This window comes from Heptranchias perlo, chromosome 22 (genome assembly GCF_035084215.1).
Source record: "Heptranchias perlo isolate sHepPer1 chromosome 22, sHepPer1.hap1, whole genome shotgun sequence".
NCBI classification, from domain to species: Eukaryota; Metazoa; Chordata; class Chondrichthyes; order Hexanchiformes; family Hexanchidae; genus Heptranchias; species Heptranchias perlo.
In genome coordinates, this window is record NC_090346.1 from 5,585,422 (window position 1) to 5,596,740 (window position 11,319).

General features: G+C 43.5%; 1 protein-coding gene and 1 long non-coding RNA gene across 2 annotated transcripts in view; both read right to left on the reverse strand.

The window, feature by feature from the left end:
- The window catches only part of LOC137340899 (uncharacterized), a 58,254-nt gene extending 52,701 nt beyond the window's left edge, over positions 1 to 5,553 (reverse strand). The window contains exons 1-2 of the mRNA XM_068003702.1: positions 5,499 to 5,553; positions 3,174 to 3,338 (exon numbers count right to left, since the gene is read on the reverse strand). The gene's annotated coding sequence lies outside the window, so the exon portion shown is untranslated. The remainder of the gene's footprint in view (positions 1 to 3,173; positions 3,339 to 5,498) is intronic.
- Positions 5,554 to 6,336: 783 nt separating this feature from the next.
- Positions 6,337 to 8,556, reverse strand: LOC137340847 (uncharacterized). The gene is made up of 3 exons (XR_010966884.1): positions 8,451 to 8,556; positions 6,661 to 6,692; positions 6,337 to 6,359 (listed from the first exon to the last, which is right to left on the reverse strand). It is a non-coding gene; the product is annotated as an uncharacterized lncRNA (long non-coding RNA).
- Positions 8,557 to 11,319: the final 2,763 nt, after the last annotated feature.

An 11,319-nucleotide genomic window follows, 5' to 3' on the forward strand; every position in this document is an offset into this window, starting at 1 on the left:
GTGGGCGGGGAGCGCGTGCTCATATCACCCCGGTAATGCGCCACCTGCCAAATTCATAAATGCAGAAAAAGGGGTGTCCAGGGCTTGCGCCTGAAACAGACGTTAGGACCTTTGCATATGCTGACATCTGTTTGAGGCAGAAAAGCTCCAATTTGTCCAAATCTTTCATAGTTTTAAACATTTGTACTATTTCTCCTCTCAGTCTTCTCTTTTCAAGAGAGACAAGACCCAGCACAGTCAATCTTTCCTCATACATTATTCCCCAGTTCTGGAATAGCGCTCCTCTGCGTCCCCTCAAATAAAGGAATATCCATTTTAAAATATGATGTAGAGATGCCGGTGATGGACTGGGGTGGACAAATGTAAGGAATCTTACAACACCAGGTTATAGTCCAACAATTTTATTTTAAAATCACAAGCTTTCGGAGATTTTTTTTTTATTCATTCACGGGATGTGGGCGTTGCTGGCGAGGCCAGCATTTATTGCCCATCCCTAATTGCCCTCGAGAAGCTATCTCCGAAAGCTTGTGATTTTAAAATAAAATTGTTGGACTATAACCTGGTGTTGTAAGATTCCTTACATTTTAAAATAGGGAGACCAAAACTGCAGGCAGTACTCCAGATGTGGTCTCCCCGAGGCCAAATACAGTTTTAAAATGACACCTCTGGATTTATATGTTATACCCCTTGCTATCTATCTCAACATTCTGTTTGCTTTTTTAACATCCTGGGAACATTGTGCTGATGGTTTTAGTGACCTGTCCATTAAAATCCCAAGATCTCTCCCCTGCTCCGATTCCTCAAGTACATTCCCATTTAGCACTCAATCCACATCCACTTCCTTCTGCCAAGTCCCATAACCGTACATATTCCCTGTATTAAATTGCATCTGCCTTTTCTCCGCCCACTGATCGAGCTTGTCAAGATCCTATTGAATTTGTGTACATATTCATTGTTTGCCATTTGTCGCATTTGCTATTTTCCAATCCTATGGGATTTGGCCTGAGTCCAGTGAACTCTGAAAAATATCCTCAGTGGGCTTGCAATGGTTTGAGTCAATTCCTTCAGAATCCGGGGATGAAAGTTGTCAGAACCAGGAGCTTTATCTACCCTGAGATTCAACATCCTCCCCAATATGTCCTCTGGAGAATGTGGGAATATCCTGGCAGCGAGGCTCATCACTGTCTCATCGCCCTCACCCTCCCACTGCCTTATCCTGGACCACCGCTCTCCACTTCTTCCCCACCTACCACCTGCATATGGCAGCGGGATGGGGTCCAGGTCCCTGGTGGATTTTCCTGGCGTCCGAGCCAGCTACTGCTGTTTGCCCGGATAGCCATGCACAAGGTAGCTGGAAGTCCCAGGAAGCAGCAGTAACAGTCCAGACGTTCCCCAGCGGCCTTGTAGCGAAGTCCCCTCCCCCCAATCTGGACCCCACATATCTTCCAATGTGGGCCTCGGTCTGTGGATCAGCGGTCCTGTGATTTGTGGCTGGGCACCGATGGGCTCCTCTTGGTGGTGAGAATTCCACAAGGAGCCTGCCATCTCATCAATAATGACCCCTGACCCAAGGAAATCGATCAGGGTTGGGGTAGGTTCAAAGCGGCAGGCAGAAGTCCAGACCCAACTGGAACTGTACCCAAAAGAGTAGGATCCATCCTAAGTAGTGCTATTTATTCTTCACTATATCATAATTATTCTGCCTCTTCATTAACATGCAACTGATCAAAATTGGGGCTTAAGCAAAATTAAAAGGGAATCAATGAGCTCACTGAGGAATGTTGTATAGTTTCACCTGAAAAAAATCTTGCCATCCAAGAAGGGGTGATGAAGTCAAGGATAACATGTACCTAAACCATTAACGGATGCCAGGTTTGAGCACTAGGTGGGATACATTGGGGGTTAAATTGGTTAACCCCCGAAAACGGGTGCCGGGATCGCGGTGCATGATTAAACTGCGCCCGGTCATTGAGATGCAGGCAGCACGTAATACTTGTGTTGCCTACTGTTTTACATGATTGCTGTGTGCAGTCAGCACCACTTAAAAGCAGCCTGCACCTCTGAAAGCCAGTCCACTCCCTGTAGAGTACTGAAACTTTATTATAGGAACATAGGAACAGGAGTAGGCCATTTAGCCCCTCGGCCTGTTCTACCATTCAATGAGATCATGGCTGATCTGTGACCAAACTCCATATACCCCCCATAGCCCCATATCCCTTAATACCTTAGGTTAACAAAAATCTATCAATCTCAGATTTAAAATTAACAATTGAGCTAGCATCAACTGCCGTTTGCAGAACAGAGTTCCAAACTTTGACCACCCTTTGAGTGTAGAAGAGTTTCCCAACTTCACTTCTGAAAATTCTGGCTCTAATTTTTAGGCTATGTCCCCTCTCCTAGTATTTAAGTATAGGAGACCTCCAAAAACAGGTAAAATGCATCAGCAGCCAAAAACAATAATCCAGCAACAAATCTGTAACCCCAGCATGATCCCTTTAAAAAAAGTTGTGTGGGGGGGGGGTCCTCCATGCCGTTTAAGACCTGTTCAGTTGTGTAAGGTTAAGACAGTGTGTTAGCTGGAGCGTGGAGTTCCAAAATCGCATCTGTCCCTTTAAAGCAGCGTTGCACACTGATCTACGTCATAACCTCCTTACTTTACATGGTGCCAGCGTTTGTTAAATGCCTGTGCGCGTCACGCCGGAAGTGCATGCACGCATCTTGGATGCCATTTTGGGTCCTTAGGAGTCCGTGTAGCGCCTATACAACAGGAGCTACGCGGCCCAATTTAGCCCCCATTATGTGTGATCATTTTCTTCCAAGAAACAGATGCAATAGTCCTTTATGCAGAAAGTACTCCACCTGATCAATCCTTTCTCTTCAAGATTTTGATTGCCAAAGGTAGCCAGGTGTGCCATGCCAATTCTCTGGGAAGTACCAATAGGTTGGATCTTGGAAAAGATCTGTTTCTACGCATCTATTTCCAAAATAATATCCCCTATGGTTTACAAATTTGGTCTTTTGGGAGAGGAAGCTTTCTACAGGTAAATACAATCTAAGTTTTCCCCCAAGTTTAGACTTCAGTTGAAACACTCAGTGTAGGAATACATTATAGCTTCTTCTCAATCTCCAATCTTCTCATTAGTCACAATGACTATTATATTATTATATATTACCTTCTTGTTGAGCTTGGCCAGCGCATCCCCAACTTTTGGTAGATTGAGCTTCTGAATGAATAAGGTGGTGACATTCAGGTCAGAGACACTCACAGGCCTTGTGACAGCAAAACAGTGGAAGACCAAGGTCAAGTTATCACTCGTCAAGCTCGCCAGCAAGTTACACTAAAAGGAAACAAACGCATAGGAAGGTTCGCATCTGTATTTGAGCAAGAAAAATAATCAAATAGAAAAAGCCATTCTGGAAAACAATGGCCTAGAAATTCAGGATCGTTCACTATGCCTGAATGATGAGGCTAGAGGAGCCCCTGAGATTGGGCCTCAGGCCTCGTTTCCATCGAGCCAGTGGCCTGGAGGAAGCGGGGGGGGGGCGACTAGATACGGATCAGGAAGTAACGGTGGATGTGGGGAGGTAGCGGAGGTCGTGGTGGGGGGGGGGGAACAAGAGGCAAGGGGAACTGCGATCATGGGGGAGCGGTGGCAATCGGGGGGGGGGGGGGGGACAGAACAGCGATCAGGGAGGGGGAAATAAAATATCGGTATCTGGCAGAGCCCACATTCAAGTAAGTATATTTTAAAGAGCTTGCCTTGTTGGTGGCGGCCTGCAGTGGTCCCTTTAAGGACCGCCAGTTAGACCGTATGTAGGCCTGGTTTTCCTGAGTGCAGCCAGCGCCAGCTGCCTCAGGGAAAACCAATCTTGCAGTGGGGGCCTCAAACAGGCGTTAGAACCCTTATTTGCATTTGCAAAGGACCTAACGCCTGTTTCAGGTGTGGGCACTGCATGCCGATTTTTTGGCCTTTATCAATATGGCGGACAGTGCACTTCAGGCTCATAACGAGCATGCACTTCCTGCCTGCCATAGTGGAGGCTAAGGAGGCCGTTTAGCATATATAATTTAATAATAGACCAATCACAAGAGAGTGCAAAAGGCTTCTGAAAATGTTTTTAAAAGGTGAAGTATGGGAGGTACATTTTAGAGGTATGAGGCTTCATTTTAACTCTACACTTGTGTAAAACGGGTGCAATAATTTTGCTATTTAGACATTAACAGATATTTTGTTCAACCCTATTAAGGACATATCTTCCAGTTTCCAGAGCTGGCAAAGAGTCTGCACCTGAAACATTAACCTGTCTTTTCACTTTTCAGAATGTGACAGACCTGCTATGTACCTCAACATTTTCTGTTTTTATTTTAAATTAGCAGTTTTTTTTCTTTTTGTCTGTATGTATTGGTTTATTGTTTGACATAATGAACCATATATAGCAGCTGTACACAATAATCACGGTTAAAAACAGTGCACTTCAAGTCTCTGAATGGATTGCTGATGAAATATTGTACAGCAGCAGGTGACATAAGGCACAATACAAGGTCTAGGGGCAGGTTGGCTAAAGACTTTTATTGACCACTTATTGTAGAGGAAGCATGGCATCGGGAGCTGCATTTGGGCAAATAACATAAAATAAGCGTTATCCTCACGATAAAAATATGTTTCAATAATATTAATCAGGCTTGATAGTTGCAGCATCATTGGATCACCTTAATTGGGTTGGGTGCTTATAGTTCCCTTTTATTAGTATCCTAACTAGCACCAAGTACCGTTCACCCATCACCCTGTGCTCACTGACCTACATTGGCTCCCGGTCCACCAAGGCCTCAAATTTAAAATTCTCATCCTTGTTTTCAAATCCTTCCATGGTCTCACCCCTCCCTATCTCTGCAATCTCTTCCGGCCCTGCAACCCTCCAAGAACTCCGCGTTCCTCCAATTCTAGCCTCTTGTGTATCCCACAACTTCCTTCACTCCACCATTGGTAGTCGTGCCTTCAGCTGTCCAGGCCCCAAGCTCTGGAATTCCCTCACCAAAGGTCTCCACCTCTCCACCTCCCTCTCCTCCTACAAGACGCTCCTTAAAACCTACCTCTGACCCACCTGTCCTAATGTCTCCTTCTTTAGCTAAGTGTCAAGATTTTTGTCTGTTTACGCTCCTGTGAAGCACCTTGGGACGTTTTACCACGTCAAAGGCACTATATAAATGCAAGTTGTTGTTGAATATTTATTCTCACTTAATAATAATTTTCACTTCGGGTGTTTCTGTATTTCATTATCATTATTATTTATTTTTCTTCAAAAAGGATGGAAGGGATGAAATCCGCATCAATCAGTTAGCATTAGGTGTCAGAGAATCTGGGTATTTAATTAACTTTACCAAAGACTTCATTACATTCCAGCAGGGGTTATCTCCAAGTTAATTACTGTCAGCTTCATTAATCTGGACCAAGTGACCAAGATTACACATTCCTACCTTTCCTTGGTTTAATATTTACCTGAGCACATGCATATTGTGAAACCGTGAAGGTACAGAAATCACTGATGTTGCCAGAATTTAGTTCTGATTCCAGTGCCGTGCTGTAAGAAAATAATTGCTTTAGACAACAATATGAGTACAAGATAAGACTGGATATATCGCGTATATGGTTGTCAATGAGAAATACTGTTGTTAAAGGTGTATTTTTTTAAAACTAGGGTTGGATTTCCTTCACCGTAAGCTGGCATGGAATTTAAACTTATCTTGCTGGGCCTCTTCTGGCTCTCGATCCTGCTCCGGCAGGTTTGGCCTGGGGGAGAAGCCGCCATTGCTCCCCCGCTCAGGCCTCAGGTTGAAATTACAGATCGGGCCCCAATGACATCATCGGAGCCCAACCTGCATATTTAAAGAGGACCCCTCCAGCTTGGGGACGGGTGTCCTTGCTGCTTGCAATGTAAAATTGCAGTCAGTCAGATCGGGATGGGAAAGGAGTGGGTAAGTTCCATTTTAACTGACCCCCCCCCCCCCCCAATCTGGTATCTGCCAGGTGGAGGGAGTTAAAACCATGGTCTCACTGTCCAGCCTGAGACATGAAGAATGGTGATTTGGGAGAGGCATCAACAGCCATGGAACTGTATTGTATCAAGGGTCAATGTTGTCCTAGTAACCATGGGGCACGGCAGCTTTAAGAACAATTGAAGTTACAATACTTCATACTTCAACATACCTGTTATTTCCTTCACAAATTCTCTGTTCTGTAACAGGGAAAGGAAAAGGAAAAATGATCAGTTAGAAATTGTACAAATGCCTTAAACTGAAACAAATCTTATAAATCATATGAAAGTTGCTCCAACTTACCATCAGGGAAAACGTCATTGCACTAAGAAGGAAAAAGAAAATATTTTAGTACATTGCGACTGTAAGTTTAGGTACACGAGACGGAGAATTTGCCTGGGTGTTCTCCCGATCTCTCGCTGTAACTTCGGCAGGAGATCAGCGGAAAACCCTTGAAGAAATGGCGTAAACGGCCCTTTCCAGCGGTTTGCGCCTTTTTCTGGCATTCGGCCAACCTTCCGCCGAAGTTACAGCGAGATCGGGAGAACCCCACGAATATTCCATGCAGAATAGTTTAAACACAGTACAGGCAAACCTTATGAACTTCTTTGCCAGTCCTGACTTACCTCTTGGGTATTCACAGGTGTCACCAAAGAGCCTGGAAGAAAGATGGCAGAAAGACGCTGTTAAAATAAATCTCCTGGTACATAAGAACATAAGAACATAAGAAATCTCCTGGTACGTGCTGACTTTCCTTCTTATAAATGCAACACATTTTACTGAGTTAGACTGTGGAGGGGTAGATGTAGATGGCCAAGTGCTATTGGGAGGCCTGGTCCATTTTGAGGGCTGAGCCTCATTAAGATAGGGCTAGCGAGCTGCAGATGGAAAACAAGAGCCCGGGGGCAGCCCACTGGCTCTAAGCCACCAATATCAGTTGGCCCGGCCAGCCACCAGGCCTGAGAAAAAGGTAGGTCCAGGGTGTTGGGGGGGGGTGTTGGAATCTGTTCTCAGAAGTGGGTGGAACCAGGTTGGCAGTAGTCCAGGTTGTTTGGTGGAGCCCAGAGGCACATTCCTGCTCCTCCTGGCCCCACAAAAATGAATCAGAACTTACCTTCAGGGCTCCTCCACCAGCTGAGATTGAGCTGAATGTGCACGACAAAGTTGAGTCCTAAATGTATGTCATAGGACCCCTATTTAAAGGGCTACTGCCTGACTCAGGCTGGCGTTCTGGCCGCCCGGCGGTAGGCACTTGGGAGATAGTGTTGGCCACGCCGTCAGCGTAGTACGGGACAGTAAGGCGTACCCCATCTTTCTCGGGGTGCAACCGTCCCATTTCCATGCAGCGAGTGGCCTAAAAATCTCCCCCTGGAAAGTGCTAAGAGACCACAACTGTGCACAGGTTCAGAAACGGTTGTCTGCTTTCATTGACTTCTCTTTTTATTGCAATCTGACCTAGATCATTGGCTCTCCCACGGGAATGTTCAACGAGCCAGAGGAAGCAGTAGAAGTTTGCGACAGATGTGTTGAAAGATGGTGGGGTAAATTGTAAGTGGTAAAGTGTCTTTTGATTGGTTCCTGGGAAATGTGAGCCACTTAGAAGCTTTTGGACTTATTTTGAGCCAATGCCAATTTTTTTTTGCCCTATGAATAATTTATTGCACCCTACAAACATGTGTGTGTCTCACCGCTTCTGTGTACATAGGCTCTACGGAGGATGGGGAATTCCCTCACAATTTGCCATCTGAGATACTTGGATAGTTCACGAGGATTTGTATCATCTTTGATCATCGACCAACAGCAGCATCAGTGAAGAAATAAAATATGGAAAAAACATATAATGGAAAAAATACAGGATAGCTAACAGGGGATTAAAGCAGCAAGGGAAGGGAAACCCACACTGCAGACCCAGCTTCAGCCAGACCTTGAATCAAATCTGGCATCTTTATGGCACATACTGAGTGGTACATTTAGCCACTGAGTTGTCAGGACTGTTTTTAATACAAGCATAGATGCTTTTAAGGGGAAGCTAGATAAGCACATGAGGGAGAAAGGAATAGAAGGATATGCTGATAAGGTTAGATGAAGTAAGGTGTGAGGAGGCTTGTGTGGAGCATAAACACTGGCATAGACCAGTTGGGTCAAATGGCCTGTTTATGTTCTATAAATTCTATGTAACTCTATGTAATCCAATCCCAGGGCTCATCCATGTTATATGAGTGCTTATCTATCAAAACAAGTGTCAATGGACCAGCACCCCTTTCCTGTAGATTACTATTTATTCTCTTGCAAAAATAATGCTAATTATGAACGGTTTGTTATTTTTGGAGTTTAAAAAAAACTGTTTTCTCCTACTATTTTCCCGCAACTACTGCACTGCACTTTTTAACACAAATCAATAAGAAAATAAACCTACCAATTGTGATGCTGACTATGAGGATCCAAGGGCAAGTCCATTCAAATACCGTTTTCAGCCCCATTGTTGAGAAACACTAATTCTCTCAAAATCAAACTCAGCTGTCCATCCTGCAAAAGGAATTGTTTACATAATTTTTACCTATTAAAACTGAACTGGATGAAATATTGTGATTGCAAACCATACAGGTTACATGGAAGAATACCAGAACAATTATGAAAATCTTTACAAAAACATAAGGATCTTGGGCTTTTGTCTCAATAAATGATAAAGAGTGGGATAATGTGCGATCGGGAGATTATTCCTCAGGTGGAATTGATCAAATACAAATCTAGCTAGTTGGATTGTTCCAACACAATTCATGGTGGAATAGAAAACCTCCAGCCAACTAAAATGCTCAACTGTAACACATGTTTCAACTGGTTCTTCAGACCTGGGCTCCCCGTCCCCTTGTATATATTTCTATTTCCTATACATAAATAATCTGGATTTCGGAATTGAGAGAACAATGTCAAGATTTGTTGATGACATCAAATTGGGGGATAGCAAATTGGGCTAAGAATTGTGAGGAGCATATAAATATTCCAGGATGGGCGGATAGATGGCAGATGCAGGTCAATGTAGAAAAATGCAAAGTAGTACGTTTTGCAAGTGTCACACTTTGGAATCTTTTGACTATTCTTTCACAGAAAGATTTTGGAAAAAAGAATTAACTTTAAATGTGGTGTTTTATAGCATAATATATTCAAGCAAGTTTAATAAAAAGGCTCTGAGGTGATAGGTAGTGAAGATGCAAATAAGCTAGTATTGATGTTATTTCCCCATAGACTATAAATAATAAGCTGTTTGTTAGCTTGTCTTGGTGGTCATTAAACACTTCACATCCATCGTGTTGTCAAGTCTCTGGTCCTCGGAGCTCAGCAGGGGTGTCTGGCAGACTTTTCTTTGGTTGTGAACAGCGGGAAGTAAGACAAGAGACAGGGATAGAGGCAGTGAATCAGATTTGGAACATTTTTGGGGGAATGTTTGTGGGGCCATGTTTGTGGGGCCAGGAGGAAAATTCCTGCTTCTCCTGGCCCCACAAAAGTACTGTGTCCCACCCCATGCACCTCTCCCCTTTCACTGCTGATGTTTGGTTCATCTTGCTTGTGGAATGGCCTGTTTTTCGACCTGCTTGTGTGGTGAGCTGCCCTCTAGCATTCATTGAGCATTTGGCAGCTCACCTGAATTATGGGGATGAGGCCCGAAACTAAAAATGGTTCAAGCATTCTAATGCTTTCGGGCAGATGGCATATCCACTCTGCCAATTTCATGCCCATTTTGGGTGGAAGTTAAAAATCGTCCCATTTTGTTTGTCAAGTAAAACAACCCACTGATGTGGGAAAGCAGCATATTTTTTGTTTTGTATTTTACTGTTTGAATTAATTGATTCGGATCATAACTGTGGTTCTGTATGTTCACATTACTGTGCAATAAAGTTGCTTAACGATTTGTATCTGGCCTCATCTCACAAAGTGTTAGCTCAATCTGTCTTTGAGAAAATTGAATATGCACACATGCATATGTTTCTCCTGGATGGAGAGTCTAGAACTAGGTGGCATCGTCTCAGGATAAGGGGTTGGCCTTTTAACACTAAGACGGGGAGAAATTCTTCACTCAGAGGGTTGTGAATCTTTGGAATTCTCTACCCTAGAGGGCTGTGGATGCTGAATTGTTCAGTATATTCAAGACTGAGATCGATAGACTTTTGGACTCTAGGGGAATCAAGGGATATGGGGATCAGGCTGGAAAGTGGAGTTGAGGTCGAAGATCAGCCATGATCTTACTGAATGGCAGAGCAGGCTCAAGGGGCCTTATGGCCTATTCCTGCTCCAATTTCTTATGTTCTTATGCAAAAGATACAAATATCCAATTTTGATCACAAGGAGGGTACTACTGTTATACCCTTGCATTATGCTATCTTAAAAGTAGATATAGAGCAGTGTAAGTCACTCAAAGAGAGTAAGACACTCAGACCATTTATAGGAGCTACTGACACCACCGAACCCAAGAAGGTATCTGCAGCAGACCCAAACTTTTATCAGGAAGTAAGAACAAAGTCAGAAAATGCATCATAAATGGTAAGATTTTAAATGGAGTAAAGGAGCAGAGCGACTTTAGTGTACAATTCCAGGTCATTTGAGGTGATAGCAAAGATAAGGCCATAAAATGGCAAACAGAATCCTTATTTTGTATCCAGAGACCCAAAATAAAAAAAGCACATATGTAATATTGAATTTGCACAGGACTTAGTGAAGCTGTATTTGGGGTATTGTTAATATGCCATTATAGGAAGTGTATAATAGCAATGGAAAAGATACAGTGTAGGTTCACTAGGATGTTACCAGGGATGGAGGGGGAGGTTGTTCACAGTTATGAAGCGAGACTTTAGGGCTTTTTTCAGCAGAGCTGAGAAGGTTATGGTGGGTTAGTGAGAAAACAACAAGAGGGCACAAATTTAAGATAATCACAGAAGAATTAAAGGGGATTTCTTTACCCAGAGAATGGTTAGAATATACAGTTCTCTCCTGTAAAAGGAAGTTAAATAATTGCCTGAAAAAGAGGGTGAGGGGAATACATAGGAGAGTGGGATTGGACTGATGGCTCATGTGGAGAAAAATGCCAGCACGGAATGGATGGGCCCAAACATCCTGTCTCTGTGCTGTTCTATGATTCTATAAAACAAGATGAAATATTTACTATAACCAAGTAATTGGATTGCAGCCACATGGAACAATGTAGGTGGTGCACTACACTGCAAGTTTAGCATCAGTGTGAGGTGATTTTAGCTGCACACCAATGCTAAACTAGCAACACAATCCTAAGTCAG